Raw genomic sequence first — 22,209 nt, 5'->3', positions numbered from 1 at the left:
GAAAAGGAATGGAATCAACACGAATGGAATGGAATGGAATGGAATGGAATGGAATAGAATGGAAGCAACCCTAATCGAATGGAATGGAATGGAATGGAATGGAATGGAATGGAATGGAATGGAATGGAATGGAATGGAATGGAATCAACACGAATGGAATGGAATGGAATGGCATGGAATGGAATGGAATGCAATGGAATCAACCTGAATGGAATGGAAAGGAACGATATGGAATTGAATGGAATGGAAAGGAATCAACCCGAATGGAAGGGAATGGAATTTAATTGAATGCAATCAACTGGAATGAAATGGAATGGAATGGCGTGGAATGGAATAAACCCGAATGGAATGGAACGGAATCAACCGGAATGGATTGGAATGGAATGGAATGGAATGGAATGGAATGGAATGGAATGGAATGGAGTCAACCCGAATGCAATGGAATGGAATGGAATCAACACGAATGGAATGGAATTGAATGGAATGGAATGGAATGGAATTAAACCGAAGGGAATGGAATGGAATGGAATGGAGTGGAATGGAATGGAATGGAATCAACCCGAATGGAATGGAATGGAATGCAATGGAATGGAATCAACCCGAATGCAATGGAATGGAATGGAATCAACACGAATGGAATGGAATGGAATGGAATGGAATGGAATGGAATCAACCCGAATGGAATGGAACGAAATGGAATGGAATGGAATGGAATGGAATGGAATGGAATGGAATGGAATGGAATGCAATGGAATCAACCTGAATGGAATGGAAAGGAACGATGTGGAATGGAATGGAAAGGAAAGGAATCAACCCGAATGGAAGGGAATGGAATTTAATTGAATGGAATCAACTGGAATGGAATGGAATGGAATGGCGTGGAATGGAATAAACCCGAATGGAATGGAACGGAATCAACCGGAATAGATTGGAATGGAATGGAATGGAATGGAATGGAATGGAATGGAATGGAGTCAACCGAATGCAATGGAATGGAATGGAATCAACACGAATGGAACGGAATTGAATGGAATGGAATGGAATGGAATGGAATTAAACCGAATGGAATGGAATGGAATGGAATGGATTGGAATGGAATGAAATGGAATTGAATGGAATGAAATCAACCCGAATGTAATGGAATGGAACGGAATGGAATGGAATGAAATGGAATGGAATCAACCCGAATGGAATGGAATGGAATGGAATGGAATGAAAAGGAATGGAATCAACACGAATGGAATGGAATGGAATGGAATGGAACGGAATGGAATCAACCCGAATGGAATGGAATGGAATGGAACGGAATGGAATGGAATGGAATGGAATGGAATGGAATGGAATGGAATCAACCCGAATGGAATGGAATGGAATGGAATGGAATAGAATGAAATGGAATGGAATGGAATCAACCCGACTGGAATGGAATGGAATGGAATGGAATGGAATGGAATGGAATCACCGCAAAGAATTGCCTGGAATGGAATGGAATCAACCCGAATGGTATGGAATGGATTGGAATGGAATCAACCCGAATGGAATGGAATGGAATGGAATGGAATGGAATGGAATGGAATGGAATGGAATGGAATCACCCCTAATGGAATGGACTGGAATGCAATGGAATGGAATGGAAACAACCCGAACAGAATGGAATGGAATGCAATGGAATGGAATAGAATGGAATTAACCAAAATGGAATGGAATGGAAAAGAATGGAATCAACACGAATGGAATGGAATGGAATGGAATGGAATGGAATCAACTGGAATGGAATGGAGCGGAATGAAATGTAATGTAATGGAATGGAATGGAAAGGAATGGATTGGAATGGAATGGAATGGAATCAACCCGAATGGAACGGAATGGAATCGAATGGAATGAAATGGAGTGGAATGGAATGGAATCAACCGGAATGGAATGGAATGGAATGGAATGGAATCAAGCCGAATGGAATGGAATTGAGTGGAATGGAATGGAATGGAATGGAATAGAATGGAATGGAATGGAATCAACCCGAATGAAATGGAATGGAATGGAATGGAATCAACCTTAATGGAATGGAAAGGAATGGCATGGAACGGAACGGAATGGAAAGGAATCAACCCGAATGGAATGGAATGGAATGGAATCAACCCGAATGGAATGGTACGGAATGGAATGGAATGGAATGGAATGGAATGGAAGAGAATGGAATCAACCCTAATTGAATGGAATGGAATGGAATGGAATGGAATGGAATGGAATGGAATGGAATCAACCCGAATGAAATGGAATGGAATGGAATGAAATAGAATGCAATCAACCCGAATGGAATGGAATGGAATGGAATTGAATGGAAGGAACCCGAATGAAATGGAATGGAATGGAATGGAATCAACCTTAATGGAATGGAATGGAGTGGGAAGGAACGGAACGGATTGCAAAGGAATCACTCGAATGGAAAGGAATGGAATGGAATGGAATGGAATGGAATGGAATAAACCCGAATGGAATGGAACGGAATCAACCAGAATGGAATGGAATGTAATGGAATGGAATGGAGTGAACCCGAATGCAATGGAATGGAATGGAATCAACACGAATGGAATGGAATGGAATGGAATGGAATCAACCCGAATGGAATGGAACGAAATGGAATGGAATGGAATGGAATGGAATGGAATGGAATGGAATGGAATGGAATGGAATGGAATGCAATGGAATCAACCTGAATGGAATGGAAAGGAACGATGTGGAATGGAATGGAAAGGAAAGGAATCAACCCGAATGGAAGGGAATGGAATTTAATTGAATGGAATCAACTGGAATGGAATGGAATGGCATGGCGTGGAATGGAATAAACCCGAATGGAATGGAACGGAATCAACCGGAATGGATTGGAATGGAATGGAATGGAATGGAATGGAGTCAACCCGAATGCAATGGAATGGAATGGAATCAACACGAATGGAACGGAATTGACTGGAATGGAATGGAATGGAATTAAACCGAATGGAATGGAATGGAATGGAATGGATTGGAATGGAATGGAATGGAATCAACCCGAATGGAATGGAATGAAATGGAATTGAATGGAATGAAATCAACCCGAATGTAACGGAATGGAACGGAATGGAATGGAATGAAATGGAATGGAATCAACCCGAATGGAATGGAATAGAATGGAATGGAATCAACTCGAATGGAATGGAATGGAATGGATTGGTATGGAATCAACCAGAATGGAATGGAATGGAATGGAATGAAAAGGAATGGAATCAACACGAATGGAATGGAATGGAATGGAATGGAATGGAATAGAATGGAAGCAACCCTAATCGAATGGAATGGAATGGAATGGAATGGAATGGAATGGAATGGAATCAACACGAATGGAATGGAATGGAATGGAATGGAATCGAATGGAATGCAATGGAATCAACCTGAATGGAATGGAAAGGAACGATATGGAATTGAATGGAATGGAAAGGAATCAACCCGAATGGAAGGGAATGGAATTTAATTGAATGGAATCAACTGGAATGGAATGGAATGGAATGGCGTGGAATGGAATAAACCCGAATGGAATGGAATGGAATCAACCGGAATGGATTGGAATGGAATGGAATGGAATGGAATGGAATGGAATGGAGTCAACCCGAATGCAATGGAATGGAATGGAATCAACACGAATGGAATGGAATTGAATGGAATGGAATGGAATGGAATTTAACCGAAGGGAATGGAATGGAATTTAACCGAAGGGAATGGAATGGAATGGAATGGATTGGAATGGAATGGAATGGAATCAACCCGAATGGAATGGAATGAAATGGAATTGAATGGAATGAAATCAACCCGAATGTAATGGAATTGTACGGAATGGAATGGAATGAAATGGAAAGGAAACAACCCGATTGGAATGGAATGGAATGGAATAGAATGGAATGGAATCAACTCGAATGGAATGGAATGGAATGGATTGGTATGGAATCAACCAGAATGGAATGGAATGGAATGGAATGGAAGGGAATGGAATCAACACGAATGGAATGGAATGGAATGGATTGGAATGGAATAGAATGGAATCAACCCTAATCTAATGGAATGGAAGGGAATGGAATGGAATAGAATCAACACGAATGGAATGGAATGTAATGGAATGGAATGGAAAGGAATGGAATCAACCCGAAAGGAATGGAATGGAATGGAATGGAATGGAATGGAACGGAATCAACCCGAATGGAATGGAATGGAATGAAATGGAATAGAATCAACCGGAATGGAATGGAATGGAATGGAATGGAATGGAATGGAATGGAATCAACACCAATGGAATGGAATGGAATGGAATGGAATCAACACGAATGGAATGGAATGGAATGGAATGGAATCAACCCGAACAGAATGGAATGGAATGCAATGGAATGGAATAGAATGGAATTAACCAAAATGGAATGGAATGGAAGAGAATGGAATCAACACGAATGGAATGGAATGGAATGGAATGGAATGGAATGGAATGGAATGGAATGGAATCAACTGGAATGGAATGGAGCGGAATGAAATGTAATGGAATGGAATGGAATGGAAAGGAATGGATTGGAATGGAATGGAATGGAATCAACCCGAATGGAACGGAATGGAATCGAATGGAATGAAATGGAGTGGAATGGAATGGAATCAACCGGAATGGAATGGAATGGAATGGAATGGAATCAAGCCGAATGGAATGGAATTGAGTGGAATGGAATGGAATGGAATGGAATGGAGTAGAATGGAGTGGAATGGAATCAACCCGAATGAAATGGAATGGAATGGAATGGAATCAACCTTAATGGAATGGAAAGGAATGGCATGGAACGGAACGGAATGGAAAGGAATCAACCCGAATGGAATGGAATGGAATGGAATCAACCCGAATGGAATGGTACAGAATGGAATGGAATGGAATGGAATGGAATGGAATGGAAGAGAATGGAATCAACCCTAATTGAATGGAATGGAATGCAATGGCATGGAATCAACCCGAATGAAATGGAATGGAATGGAATGAAATAGAACGGAATCAACCCGAATGGAATGGAATGGAATGGAATTGAATGGAAGGAACCCGAATGAAATGGAATGGAATGGAATGGAATCAACCTTAATGGAATGGAATGGAGTGGCAAGGAACGGAATGGATTGCAAAGGAATCGCCCGAATGGAATGGAATGGAATGGAATGGAATGGAATGGAATAAACCCGAATGGAATGGAACGGAATCAACCAGAATGGAATGGAATGTAATGGAATGGAATGGAGTGAACCCGAATGCAATGGAATGGAATGGAATCAACACGAATGGAATGGAATGGAATGGAATGGAATCAACCCGAATGGAATGGAACGAAATGGAATGGAATGGAATGGAATGGAATGGAATGGAATGCAATGGAATCAACCTGAATGGAATGGAAAGGAACGATGTGGAATGGAATGGAAAGGAAAGGAATCAACCCGAATGGAAGGGAATGGAATTTCATTGAATGGAATCAACTGCAATGGAATGGAATGGCATGGCGTGGAATGGAATAAACCCGAATGGAATGGAACGGAATCAACCGGAATGGATTGGAATTGAATGGAATGGAATGGAATGGAATGGAATGGAGTCAACCCGAATGCAATGGAATGGAATGGAATCAACACGAATGGAACGGAATTGAATGGAATGGAATGGAATGGAATTAAACCGAATGGAATGGAATGGAATGGAATGGATTGGAATGGAATGGAATGGAATCAACCCGAATGGAATGGAATGAAATGGAATTGAATGGAATGAAATCAACCCGAATGTAATGGAATGGAACGGAATGGAATGGAATGAAATGGAATGGAATCAACCCGAATGGAATGGAATGGAATGGAATAGAATGGAATGGAATCAACTCGAATGGAATGGAATGGAATGGATTGGTATGGAATCAACCAGAATGGAATGGAATGGAATGGAATGAAAAGGAATGGAATCAACACGAATGGAATGGAATGGAATGGAATGGAATGGAATAGAATGGAAGCAACACTAATCGAATGGAATGGAATGGAATGGAATGGAATGGAATGGAATGGAATGGAATGGAATGGAATCAACACGAATGGAATGGAATGGAATGGCATGGAATGGAATGGAATGCAATGGAATCAACCTGAATGGAATGGAAAGGAACGATATGGAATTGAATGGAATGGAAAGGAATCAACCCGAATGGAAGGGAATGGAATTTAATTGAATGCAATCAACTGGAATGAAATGGAATGGAATGGCGTGGAATGGAATAAACCCGAATGGAATGGAACGGAATCAACCGGAATGGATTGGAATGGAATGGAATGGAATGGAATGGAATGGAATGGAATGGAGTCAACCCGAATGCAATGGAATGGAATGGAATCAACACGAATGGAATGGAATTGAATGGAATGGAATGGAATGGAATTAAACCGAAGGGAATGGAATGGAATGGAATGGAGTGGAATGGAATGGAATGGAGTGGAATGGAATGGAATGGAATCAACCCGAATGGAATGGAATGGAATGCAATGGAATGGAATCAACCCGAATGCAATGGAATGGAATGGAATCAACACGAATGGAATGGAATGGAATGGAATGGAATGGAATCAACCCGAATGGAATGGAACGAAATGGAATGGAATGGAATGGAATGGAATGGAATGGAATGGAATGGAATGGAATGGAATGGAATGGAATGCAATGGAATCAACCTGAATGGAATGGAAAGGAACGATGTGGAATGGAATGGAAAGGAAAGGAATCAACCCGAATGGAAGGGAATGGAATTTAATTGAATGGAATCAACTGGAATGGAATGGAATGGAATGGCGTGGAATGGAATAAACCCGAATGGAATGGAACGGAATCAACCGGAATGGATTGGAATGGAATGGAATGGAATGGAATGGAATGGAATGGAATGGAGTCAACCGAATGCAATGGAATGGAATGGAATCAACACGAATGGAACGGAATTGAATGGAATGGAATGGAATGGAATGGAATTAAACCGAATGGAATGGAATGGAATGGAATGGATTGGAATGGAATGAAATGGAATTGAATGGAATGAAATCAACCCGAATGTAATGGAATGGAACGGAATGGAATGGAATGAAATGGAATGGAATCAACCCGAATGGAATGGAATGGAATGGAATAGAATGGAATGGAATCAACTCGAATGGAATGGAATGGAATGGATTGGTATGGAATCAACAAGAATGGAATGGAATGGAATGGAATGGAATGAAAAGGAATGGAATCAACACGAATGGAATGGAATGGAATGGAATGGAACGGAATGGAATCAACCCGAATGGAATGGAATGGAATGGAACGGAATGGAATGGAATGGAATGGAATGGAATGGAATGGAATGGAATGGAATCAACCCGAATGGAATGGAATGGAATGGAATGGAATAGAATGAAATGGAATGGAATGGAATCAACCCGACTGGAATGGAATGGAATGGAATGGAATGGAATGGAATGGAATGGAATCACCGCAAAGAATTGCCTGGAATGGAATGGAATCAACCCGAATGGTATGGAATGGATTGGAATGGAATCAACCCGAATGGAATGGAATGGAATGGAATGGAATGGAATGGAATGGAATGGAATGGAATCACCCCTAATGGAATGGACTGGAATGCAATGGAATGGAATGGAATCAACCCGAACAGAATGGAATGGAATGCAATGGAATGGAATAGAATGGAATTAACCAAAATGGAATGGAATGGAAAAGAATGGAATCAACACGAATGGAATGGAATGGAATGGAATGGAATGGAATCAACTGGAATGGAATGGAGCGGAATGAAATGTAATGTAATGGAATGGAATGGAAAGGAATGGATTGGAATGGAATGGAATGGAATCAACCCGAATGGAACGGAATGGAATCGAATGGAATGAAATGGAGTGGAATGGAATGGAATCAACCGGAATGGAATGGAATGGAATGGAATGGAATCAAGCCGAATGGAATGGAATTGAGTGGAATGGAATGGAATGGAATGGAATAGAATGGAATGGAATGGAATCAACCCGAATGAAATGGAATGGAATGGAATGGAATCAACCTTAATGGAATGGAAAGGAATGGCATGGAACGGAACGGAATGGAAAGGAATCAACCCGAATGGAATGGAATGGAATGGAATCAACCCGAATGGAATGGTACGGAATGGAATGGAATGGAATGGAATGGAATGGAAGAGAATGGAATCAACCCTAATTGAATGGAATGGAATGGAATGGAATGGAATGGAATGGAATGGAATGGAATCAACCCGAATGAAATGGAATGGAATGGAATGAAATAGAATGCAATCAACCCGAATGGAATGGAATGGAATGGAATTGAATGGAAGGAACCCGAATGAAATGGAATGGAATGGAATGGAATCAACCTTAATGGAATGGAATGGAGTGGCAAGGAACGGAACGGATTGCAAAGGAATCACTCGAATGGAAAGGAATGGAATGGAATGGAATGGAATGGAATGGAATAAACCCGAATGGAATGGAACGGAATCAACCAGAATGGAATGGAATGTAATGGAATGGAATGGAGTGAACCCGAATGCAATGGAATGGAATGGAATCAACACGAATGGAATGGAATGGAATGGAATGGAATCAACCCGAATGGAATGGAACGAAATGGAATGGAATGGAATGGAATGGAATGGAATGGAATGGAATGGAATGGAATGCAATGGAATCAACCTGAATGGAATGGAAAGGAACGATGTGGAATGGAATGGAAAGGAAAGGAATCAACCCGAATGGAAGGGAATGGAATTTAATTGAATGGAATCAACTGGAATGGAATGGAATGGCATGGCGTGGAATGGAATAAACCCGAATGGAATGGAACGGAATCAACCGGAATGGATTGGAATGGAATGGAATGGAATGGAATGGAATGGAGTCAACCCGAATGCAATGGAATGGAATGGAATCAACACGAATGGAACGGAATTGACTGGAATGGAATGGAATGGAATTAAACCGAATGGAATGGAATGGAATGGAATGGATTGGAATGGAATGGAATGGAATCAAACCGAATGGAATGGAATGAAATGGAATTGAATGGAATGAAATCAACCCGAATGTAACGGAATGGAACGGAATGGAATGGAATGAAATGGAATGGAATCAACCCGAATGGAATGGAATGGAATGGAATAGAATGGAATGGAATCAACTCGAATGGAATGGAATGGAATGGATTGATATGGAATCAACCAGAATGGAATGGAATGGAATGGAATGAAAAGGAATGGAATCAACACGAATGGAATGGAATGGAATGGAATGGAATGGAATAGAATGGAAGCAACCCTAATCGAATGGAATGGAATGGAATGGAATGGAATGGAATGGAATGGAATCAACACGAATGGAATGGAATGGAATGGAATGGAATCGAATGGAATGCAATGGAATCAACCTGAATGGAATGGAAAGGAACGATATGGAATTGAATGGAATGGAAAGGAATCAACCCGAATGGAAGGGAATGGAATTTAATTGAATGGAATCAACTGGAATGGAATGGAATGGAATGGCGTGGAATGGAATAAACCCGAATGGAATGGAATGGAATCAACCGGAATGGATTGGAATGGAATGGAATGGAATGGAATGGAATGGAATGGAGTCAACCCGAATGCAATGGAATGGAATGGAATCAACACGAATGGAATGGAATTGAATGGAATGGAATGGAATGGAATTTAACCGAAGGGAATGGAATGGAATGGAATGGATTGGAATGGAATGGAATGGAATCAACCCGAATGGAATGGAATGAAATGGAATTGAATGGAATGAAATCAACCCGAATGTAATGGAATTGTACGGAATGGAATGGAATGAAATGGAAAGGAAACAACCCGATTGGAATGGAATGGAATGGAATAGAATGGAATGGAATCAACTCGAATGGAATGGAATGGAATGGATTGGTATGGAATCAACCAGAATGGAATGGAATGGAATGGAATGGAAGGGAATGGAATCAACACGAATGGAATGGAATGGAATGGATTGGAATGGAATAGAATGGAATCAACCCTAATCTAATGGAATGGAAGTGAATGGAATGGAATAGAATCAACACGAATGGAATGGAATGTAATGGAATGGAATGGAAAGGAATGGAATCAACCCGAAAGGAATGGAATGGAATGGAATGGAATGGAATGGAACGGAATCAACCCGAATGGAATGGAATGGAATGAAATGGAATAGAATCAACCGGAATGGAATGGAATGGAATGGAATGGAATGGAATGGAATGGAATCAACACCAATGGAATGGAATGGAATGGAATGGAATCAACACGAATGGAATGGAATGGAATGGAATGGAATCAACCCGAACAGAATGGAATGGAATGCAATGGAATGGAATAGAATGGAATTAACCAAAATGGAATGGAATAGAATGGAATTAACCAAAATGGAATGGAATGGAAGAGAATGGAATCAACACGAATGGAATGGAATGGAATGGAATGGAATGGAATGGAATGGAATGGAATGGAATCAACTGGAATGGAATGGAGCGGAATGAAATGTAATGGAATGGAATGGAATGGAAAGGAATGGATTGGAATGGAATGGAATGGAATCAACCCGAATGGAACGGAATGGAATCGAATGGAATGAAATGGAGTGGAATGGAATGGAATCAACCGGAATGGAATGGAATGGAATGGAATGGAATCAAGCCGAATGGAATGGAATTGAGTGGAATGGAATGGAATGGAATGGAATGGAGTAGAATGGAGTGGAATGGAATCAACCCGAATGAAATGGAATGGAATGGAATGGAATCAACCTTAATGGAATGGAAAGGAATGGCATGGAACGGAACGGAATGGAAAGGAATCAACCCGAATGGAATGGAATGGAATGGAATCAACCCGAATGGAATGGTACAGAATGGAATGGAATGGAATGGAATGGAATGGAATGGAAGAGAATGGAATCAACCCTAATTGAATGGAATGGAATGCAATGTCATGGAATCAACCCGAATGAAATGGAATGGAATGGAATGAAATAGAACGGAATCAACCCGAATGGAATGGAATGGAATGGAATTGAATGGAAGGAACCCGAATGAAATGGAATGGAATGGAATGGAATCAACCTTAATGGAATGGAATGGAGTGGCAAGGAACGGAATGGATTGCAAAGGAATCACCCGAATGGAATGGAATGGAATGGAATGGAATGGAATGGAATAAACCCGAATGGAATGGAACGGAATCAACCAGAATGGAATGGAATGTAATGGAATGGAATGGAGTGAACCCGAATGCAATGGAATGGAATGGAATCAACACGAATGGAATGGAATGGAATGGAATGGAATCAACCCGAATGGAATGGAACGAAATGGAATGGAATGGAATGGAATGGAATGGAATGGAATGCAATGGAATCAACCTGAATGGAATGGAAAGGAACGATGTGGAATGGAATGGAAAGGAAAGGAATCAACCCGAATGGAAGGGAATGGAATTTCATTGAATGGAATCAACTGCAATGGAATGGAATGGCATGGCGTGGAATGGAATAAACCCGAATGGAATGGAACGGAATCAACCGGAATGGATTGGAATTGAATGGAATGGAATGGAATGGAATGGAATGGAGTCAACCCGAATGCAATGGAATGGAATGGAATCAACACGAATGGAACGGAATTGAATGGAATGGAATGGAATGGAATTAAACCGAATGGAATGGAATGGAATGGAATGGATTGGAATGGAATGGAATGGAATCAACCCGAATGGAATGGAATGAAATGGAATTGAATGGAATGAAATCAACCCGAATGTAATGGAATGGAACGGAATGGAATGGAATGAAATGGAATGGAATCAACCCGAATGGAATGGAATGGAATGGAATAGAATGGAATGGAATCAACTCGAATGGAATGGAATGGAATGGATTGGTATGGAATCAACCAGAATGGAATGGAATGGAATGGAATGAAAAGGAATGGAATCAACACGAATGGAATGGAATGGAATGGAATGGAATGGAATGGAATAGAATGGAAGCAACCCTAATCGAATGGAATGGAATGGAATGGAATGGAATGGAATGGAATGGAATGGAATGGAATCAACACGAATGGAATGGAATGGAATGGCATGGAATGGAATGGAATGCAATGGAATCAACCTGAATGGAATGGAAAGGAACGATATGGAATTGAATGGAATGGAAAGGAATCAACCCGAATGGAAGGGAATGGAATTTAATTGAATGCAATCAACTGGAATGAAATGGAATGGAATGGCGTGGAATGGAATAAACCCGAATGGAATGGAACGGAATCAACCGGAATGGATTGGAATGGAATGGAATGGAATGGAATGGAATGGAATGGAATGGAGTCAACCCGAATGCAATGGAATGGAATGGAATCAACACGAATGGAATGGAATTGAATGGAATGGAATGGAATGGAATTAAACCGAAGGGAATGGAATGGAATGGAATGGAGTGGAATGGAATGGAATGGAATCAACCCGAATGGAATGGAATGGAATGCAATGGAATGGAATCAACCCGAATGCAATGGAATGGAATGGAATCAACACGAATGGAATGGAATGGAATGGAATGGAATGGAATCAACCCGAATGGAATGGAACGAAATGGAATGGAATGGAATGGAATGGAATGGAATGGAATGGAATGGAATGGAATGGAATGCAATGGAATCAACCTGAATGGAATGGAAAGGAACGATGTGGAATGGAATGGAAAGGAAAGGAATCAACCCGAATGGAAGGGAATGGAATTTAATTGAATGGAATCAACTGGAATGGAATGGAATGGAATGGCGTGGAATGGAATAAACCCGAATGGAATGGAACGGAATCAACCGGAATGGATTGGAATGGAATGGAATGGAATGGAATGGAATGGAATGGAATGGAGTCAACCGAATGCAATGGAATGGAATGGAATCAACACGAATGGAACGGAATTGAATGGAATGGAATGGAATGGAATTAAACCGAATGGAATGGAATGGAATGGAATGGATTGGAATGGAATGAAATGGAATTGAATGGAATGAAATCAACCCGAATGTAATGGAATGGAACGGAATGGAATGGAATGAAATGGAATGGAATCAACCCGAATGGAATGGAATGGAATGGAATAGAATGGAATGGAATCAACTCGAATGGAATGGAATGGAATGGATTGGTATGGAATCAACAAGAATGGAATGGAATGGAATGGAATGGAATGAAAAGGAATGGAATCAACACGAATGGAATGGAATGGAATGGAATGGAACGGAATGGAATCAACCCGAATGGAATGGAATGGAATGGAACGGAATGGAATGGAATGGAATGGAATGGAATGGAATGGAATGGAATGGAATCAACCCGAATGGAATGGAATGGAATGGAATGGAATAGAATGAAATGGAATGGAATGGAATCAACCCGACTGGAATGGAATGGAATGGAATGGAATGGAATGGAATGGAATCACCGCAAAGAATTGCCTGGAATGGAATGGAATCAACCCGAATGGTATGGAATGGATTGGAATGGAATCAACCCGAATGGAATGGAATGGAATGGAATGGAATGGAATGGAATGGAATGGAATCACCCCTAATGGAATGGACTGGAATGCAATGGAATGGAATGGAAACAACCCGAACAGAATGGAATGGAATGCAATGGAATGGAATAGAATGGAATTAACCAAAATGGAATGGAATGGAAAAGAATGGAATCAACACGAATGGAATGGAATGGAATGGAATGGAATGGAATCAACTGGAATGGAATGGAGCGGAATGAAATGTAATGTAATGGAATGGAATGGAAAGGAATGGATTGGAATGGAATGGAATGGAATCAACCCGAATGGAACGGAATGGAATCGAATGGAATGAAATGGAGTGGAATGGAATGGAATCAACCGGAATGGAATGGAATGGAATGGAATGGAATCAAGCCGAATGGAATGGAATTGAGTGGAATGGAATGGAATGGAATGGAATAGAATGGAATGGAATGGAATCAACCCGAATGAAATGGAATGGAATGGAATGGAATCAACCTTAATGGAATGGAAAGGAATGGCATGGAACGGAACGGAATGGAAAGGAATCAACCCGAATGGAATGGAATGGAATGGAATCAACCCGAATGGAATGGTACGGAATGGAATGGAATGGAATGGAATGGAATGGAAGAGAATGGAATCAACCCTAATTGAATGGAATGGAATGGAATGGAATGGAATGGAATGGAATGGAATGGAATCAACCCGAATGAAATGGAATGGAATGGAATGAAATAGAATGCAATCAACCCGAATGGAATGGAATGGAATGGAATTGAATGGAAGGAACCCGAATGAAATGGAATGGAATGGAATGGAATCAACCTTAATGGAATGGAATGGAGTGGCAAGGAACGGAACGGATTGCAAAGGAATCACTCGAATGGAAAGGAATGGAATGGAATGGAATGGAATGGAATGGAATAAACCCGAATGGAATGGAACGGAATCAACCAGAATGGAATGGAATGTAATGGAATGGAATGGAGTGAACCCGAATGCAATGGAATGGAATGGAATCAACACGAATGGAATGGAATGGAATGGAATGGAATCAACCCGAATGGAATGGAACGAAATGGAATGGAATGGAATGGAATGGAATGGAATGGAATGGAATGGAATGCAATGGAATCAACCTGAATGGAATGGAAAGGAACGATTTGGAATGGAATGGAAAGGAAAGGAATCAACCCGAATGGAAGGGAATGGAATTTAATTGAATGGAATCAACTGGAATGGAATGGAATGGCATGGCGTGGAATGGAATAAACCCGAATGGAATGGAACGGAATCAACCGGAATGGATTGGAATGGAATGGAATGGAATGGAATGGAATGGAGTCAACCCGAATGCAATGGAATGGAATGGAATCAACACGAATGGAACGGAATTGACTGGAATGGAATGGAATGGAATTAAACCGAATGGAATGGAATGGATTGGAATGGAATGGAATGGAATCAACCCGAATGGAATGGAATGAAATGGAATTGAATGGAATGAAATCAACCCGAATGTAACGGAATGGAACGGAATGGAATGGAATGAAATGGAATGGAATCAACCCGAATGGAATGGAATGGAATGGAATAGAATGGAATGGAATCAACTCGAATGGAATGGAATGGAATGGATTGGTATGGAATCAACCAGAATGGAATGGAATGGAATGGAATGAAAAGGAATGGAATCAACACGAATGGAATGGAATGGAATGGAATGGAATGGAATAGAATGGAAGCAACCCTAATCGAATGGAATGGAATGGAATGGAATGGAATGGAATGGAATCAACACGAATGGAATGGAATGGAATGGAATGGAATCGAATGGAATGCAATGGAATCAACCTGAATGGAATGGAAAGGAACGATATGGAATTGAATGGAATGGAAAGGAATCAACCCGAATGGAAGGGAATGGAATTTAATTGAATGGAATCAACTGGAATGGAATGGAATGGAATGGCGTGGAATGGAATAAACCCGAATGGAATGGAATGGAATCAACCGGAATGGATTGGAATGGAATGGAATGGAATGGAATGGAATGGAATGGAGTCAACCCGAATGCAATGGAATGGAATGGAATCAACACGAATGGAATGGAATTGAATGGAATGGAATGGAATGGAATTTAACCGAAGGGAATGGAATGGAATGGAATGGATTGGAATGGAATGGAATGGAATCAACCCGAATGGAATGGAATGAAATGGAATTGAATGGAATGAAATCAACCCGAATGTAATGGAATTGTACGGAATGGAATGGAATGAAATGGAAAGGAAACAACCCGATTGGAATGGAATGGAATGGAATAGAATGGAATGGAATCAACTCGAATGGAATGGAATGGAATGGATTGGTATGGAATCAACCAGAATGGAATGGAATGGAATGGAATGGAAGGGAATGGAATCAACACGAATGGAATGGAATGGAATGGATTGGAATGGAATAGAATGGAATCAACCCTAATCTAATGGAATGGAAGGGAATGGAATGGAATAGAATCAACACGAATGGAATGGAATGTAATGGAATGGAATGGAAAGGAATGGAATCAACCCGAAAGGAATGGAATGGAATGGAATGGAATGGAATGGAACGGAATCAACCCGAATGGAATGGAATGGAATGAAATGGAATAGAATCAACCGGAATGGAATGGAATGGAATGGAATGGAATGGAATGGAATGGAATCAACACCAATGGAATGGAATGGAATGGAATGGAATCAACACGAATGGAATGGAATGGAATGGAATGGAATCAACTCGAATGGAATGCAATGGAATGGAATGGAATGGAATCAACCTGAATGGAATGGAATGGAATGGAATGGGATGGAATGGAATCAACGCGAATGGAATGGAATGGAATGCAATGGAATGGAATCAAACCGAATGGAATGGAATGGAATGGAATGGAATGCAGTGGAATCAACCCGAATGGAATGGATTGGAATGGAATGGAATGGAATCAACACCAATGGAATGGAATGGAATGAAATGGAAAGGAATCAACCCGAATGGAATGGAATGGAATGGAATGGAATGGAATCCACCCGAATGGAATGGAATGCAATGGAATGCAATGGAATCAACCCGAAGAGAATGGAATGGAATGCAATGGATTGGAATAGAATGGAATTAACGCAAATGGAATGGAATGGAAAGGAATGGAGTAAACACGAATGGAATGGAACTGAATGGATTGGAATGGAATGGAATGGAGTGGAATCAACCGGAATGGAATGGAGCGGAATGCAATGTAATGGAATGGAATGGAATGGAAAGGAATGGATTGGAATGGAATGGAATGGAATCAACCCGAATGGAATGGAATGGAATTGAATGGAAAGAAATGGAGTGGAATGGAATGGAACCAACCGGAATGGAATGGAGTGGAATGGAATGGAATGCAATCAACCAGAATGGAAAGGAAGGGAATGGAATGGAATGGAATCAAGCCGAATGCAATGGAACTGAGTGCAATGGAATGGAATGGAATGGAATATAATGGAATGGAATGGAATCATCATGAATGAAATGGAATGGAATGGAATGGAATGGAATGGAATGGAATCAACCTTAATTGAATGGAAAGGAATGGCATGGAACGGAATGGAATGGAAAGGAATCAACACGAATGGAATGGAATGGAATGGAATGGAATCAACCTGAATGGAATGGAACGGAATGGAATGGAATGAAATGGAATGGAATGGAATGGAAGAGAATGGAATCAACCCTAATTGAATGGAATGGAATGGAATGGAATGGAATGGAATGGAATCAACCCGAATGAAATGGAAAGGAATGGAATGAAATAGAATGGAATCAACCCGAATGGAATGGAATGGAATGGAATGGAATGGAAGGAACCCGAATGAAATGGAATGGAATGGAATGGAATCAACCTTAAGGGAATGGAATGGCATGGAAAGGAATGGAATGCAGAGGAATCACCCCGAATGGAATGGAATGGAATGGAATGGAATGGAATGGAATGGAATAAACCCGAATGGAATGGAACGGAATCAACCGGAATGAAATGGAATGGAATGGAATGGAATGGAATGAACCCGAATGCAATGGAAAGGAATGGAATCAACACGAATGGAATGGAATGGAATGGAATGGAATAAAACCGAATGGAATGGAATGGAGTGGAATGGAATCAACCCGAATAGAATGGAACGAAATGGAATGGAATCGAATGGAATGCAATGGAATGGAATGCAATGGAATCAACATGAATGGAATGGAATGGAATGATATGGAATGGAATGGAATGGGAAGGAATAAACCCGAATGGAAAGGAATGGAATTTAGTTGAATGGAATCAACTGCAATGGAATGGAATTGAATGGAGTGGAATGGAATAAACCCGAATGGAATGGAACGGAATCAACCGGAATGGATTGGAATGGAATGGAATGGAATGGAATGGAATGGAATGGAATGGAATGGAATGCAATGGAGTCAACCCGATTGCAATGGAATGGAATGGAATCAACACGAATGGAATGGATTTGAACGGAATGGAATGGAATGAAATTAATCCGAATGGAATGGAATGGAATGGAATGGATTGGAATGGAATGGAATCAAACCGAATGGAATGGAATGAAATGGAATTGAGTGGAATGAAACCAACCCGAATGTAATGGAATGGAACGGATTGGAATAGAATGAAATGGAATGGAATCAACCCGAATGGAAACGAATGGAATGGAATAGAATGGAATGGAATCAACTCGAATGAAATGGAATGGAATGGATTGGTATGGAATCAACAAGAATGGAATGGAATGGAATGGAATGGAAAGGAATTGAATCAACCCGAAAGGAATGGAATGGAATGGAATGGAACAGAATGGAATCAACCCTAATGGAATGGAATGGAATGGAATGGAATGGAATGGAATCAACACGACTGGAACGGAATGGAATGGAATGGAATCAACCCGAAAGGAATGGAATGGAATGGAATGGAACGGAATCAACCCGAATGGAATGGAATGGAATGAAATGGAATAGAATCAACTCGAATGGAATGGAATGGAATGGAATGGAATGGAATCAACACCAATGGAATGGAATGGAATGGAATGGAATGGAATGGAATCAACACGAATGGAATTGAATGGAATGGAATGGAATGGAATGGAATTTAACCGAAGGGAATGGAATGGAATGGAATGGATTGGAATGGAATGGAATGGAATCAACCCGAATGGAATGGAATGAAATGGAATTGAATGGAATGAAATCAACCCGAATGTAATGGAATTGTACGGAATGGAATGGAATGAAATGGAAAGGAAACAACCCGATTGGAATGGAATGGAATGGAATAGAATGGAATGGAATCAACTCGAATGGAATGGAATGGAATGGATTGGTATGGATTCAACCAGAATGGAATGGAATGGAATGGAAGGGAAGGGAATGGAATCAACACGAATGGAATGGAATGGAATGGATTGGAATGGAATAGAATGGAATCAACCCTAATCTAATGGAATGGAAGGGAATGGAATGGAATAGAATCAACACGAGTGGAATGGAATGTAATGGAATGGAATGGAAAGGAATGGAATCAACCCGAAAGGAATGGAATGGAATGGAATGGAATGGAATGGAATGGAACGGAATCAACCCGAATGGAATGGAATGGAATGAAATGGAATAGAATCAACCGGAATGGAATGGAATGGAATGGAATGGAATGGAATGGAATGGAATGGAATCAACACCAATGGAATGGAATGGAATGGAATGGAATCAACACGAATGGAATGGAATGGAATGGAATGGAATCAACCCGAACAGAATGGAATGGAATGCAATGGAATGGAATAGAATGGAATTAACCAAAATGGAATGGAATGGAAGAGAATGGAATCAACACGAATGGAATGGAATGGAATGGAATGGAATGGAATGGAATGGAATGGAATGGAATCAACTGGAATGGAATGGAGCGGAATGAAATGTAATGGAATGGAATGGAATGGAAAGGAATGGATTGGAATGGAATGGAATGGAATCAACCCGAATGGAACGGAATGGAATCAAATGGAATGAAATGGAGTGGAATGGAATGGAATCAACCGGAATGGAATGGAATGGAATGGAATGGAATCAAGCCGAATGGAATGGAATTGAGTGGAATGGAATGGAATGGAATGGAATGGAGTAGAATGGAGTGGAATGGAATCAACCCGAATGAAATGGAATGGAATGGAATGGAATCAACACGAATGGAATGGAATGGAATCGAATGGAATGGAATCAACCCGAATGGAATGGAACGAAATGGAATGGAATGGAATGGAATGGAATGGAATGGAATGGAATGGAATGGAATGGAATGCAATGGAATCAACCTGAATGGAATGGAAAGGAACGATGTGGAATGGAATGGAAAGGAAAGGAATCAACCCGAATGGAAGGGAATGGAATTTAATTGAATGGAATCAACTGGAATGGAATGGAATGGAATGGCGTGGAATGGAATAAACCCGAATGGAATGGAACGGAATCAACCGGAATGGATTGGAATGGAATGGAATGGAATGGAGTCAACCGAATGCAATGGAATGGAATGGAATCAACACGAATGGAACGGAATTGAATGGAATGGAATGGAATGGAATGGAATTAAACCGAATGGAATGGAATGGAATGGAATGGATTGGAATGGAATGAAATGGAATTGAATGGAATGAAATCAACCCGAATGTAATGGAATGGAACGGAATGGAATGGAATGAAATGGAATGGAATCAACCCGAATGGAATGGAATGGAATGGAATAGAATGGAATGGAATCAACTCGAATGGAATGGAATGGAATGGATTGGTATGGAATCAACAAGAATGGAATGGAATGGAATGGAATGGAATGAAAAGGAATGGAATCAACACGAATGGAATGGAATGGAATGGAATGGAACGGAATGGAATCAACCCGAATGGAATGGAATGGAATGGAACGGAATGGAATGGAATGGAATGGAATGGAATGGAATGGAATGGAATGGAATGGAATGGAATCAACCCGAATGGAACGGAATGGAATGGAATGGAATAGAATGAAATGGAATGGAATGGAATCAACCCGACTGGAATGGAATGGAATGGAATGGAATGGAATGGAATGGAATCACCGCAAAGAATTGCCTGGAATGGAATGGAATCAACCCGAATGGTATGGAATGGATTGGAATGGAATCAACCCGAATGGAATGGAATGGAATGGAATGGAATGGAATGGAATGGAATGGAATCACCCCTAATGGAATGGACTGGAATGCAATGGAATGGAATGGAAACAACCCGAACAGAATGGAATGGAATGCAATGGAATGGAATAGAATGGAATTAACCAAAATGGAATGGAATGGAAAAGAATGGAATCAACACGAATGGAATGGAATGGAATGGAATGGAATGGAATGGAATGGAATCAACTGGAATGGAATGGAGCGGAATGAAATGTAATGTAATGGAATGGAATGGAAAGGAATGGATTGGAATGGAATGGAATGGAATCAACCCGAATGGAACGGAATGGAATGGAATGAAAAGGAATGGAATGGAACCAACCCGAATGGAATGAAATGGAGTGGAATGGAATGGAATCAACCGGAATGGAATGGAATGGAATGGAATAGAATGGAATGGAATGGAATCAACCCGAATGAAATGGAATGGAATGGAATGGAATCAACCTTAATGGAATGGAAAGGAATGGCATGGAACGGAACGGAATGGAAAGGAATCAACCCGAATGGAATGGAATGGAATGGAATCAACCCGAATGGAATGGTACGGAATGGAATGGAATGGAATGGAATGGAATGGAAGAGAATGGAATCAACCCTAATTGAATGGAATGGAATGGAATGGAATGGAATGGAATGGAATGGAATGGAATCAACCCGAATGAAATGGAATGGAATGGAATGAAATAGAATGCAATCAACCCGAATGGAATGGAATGGAATGGAATTGAATGGAAGGAACCCGAATGAAATGGAATGGAATGGAATGGAATCAACCTTAATGGAATGGAATGGAGTGGCAAGGAACGGAACGGATTGCAAAGGAATCACTCGAATGGAAAGGAATGGAATGGAATGGAATGGAATGGAATGGAATAAACCCGAATGGAATGGAACGGAATCAACCAGAATGGAATGGAATGTAATGGAATGGAATGGAGTGAACCCGAATGCAATGGAATGGAATGGAATCAACACGAATGGAATGGAATGGAATGGAATGGAATCAACCCGAATGGAATGGAACGAAATGGAATGGAATGGAATGGAATGGAATGGAATGGAATGGAATGGAATGGAATGGAATGCAATGGAATCAACCTGAATGGAATGGAAAGGAACGATGTGGAATGGAATGGAAAGGAAAGGAATCAACCCGAATGGAAGGGAATGGAATTTAATTGAATGGAATCAACTGGAATGG

The sequence above is a fragment of the Pan paniscus genome, chromosome 11 (genome assembly GCF_029289425.2).
Source record: "Pan paniscus chromosome 11, NHGRI_mPanPan1-v2.0_pri, whole genome shotgun sequence".
NCBI lineage: Eukaryota > Metazoa > Chordata > Mammalia > Primates > Hominidae > Pan > Pan paniscus.
Note: the sequence above shows the minus strand (reverse complement) of the source record.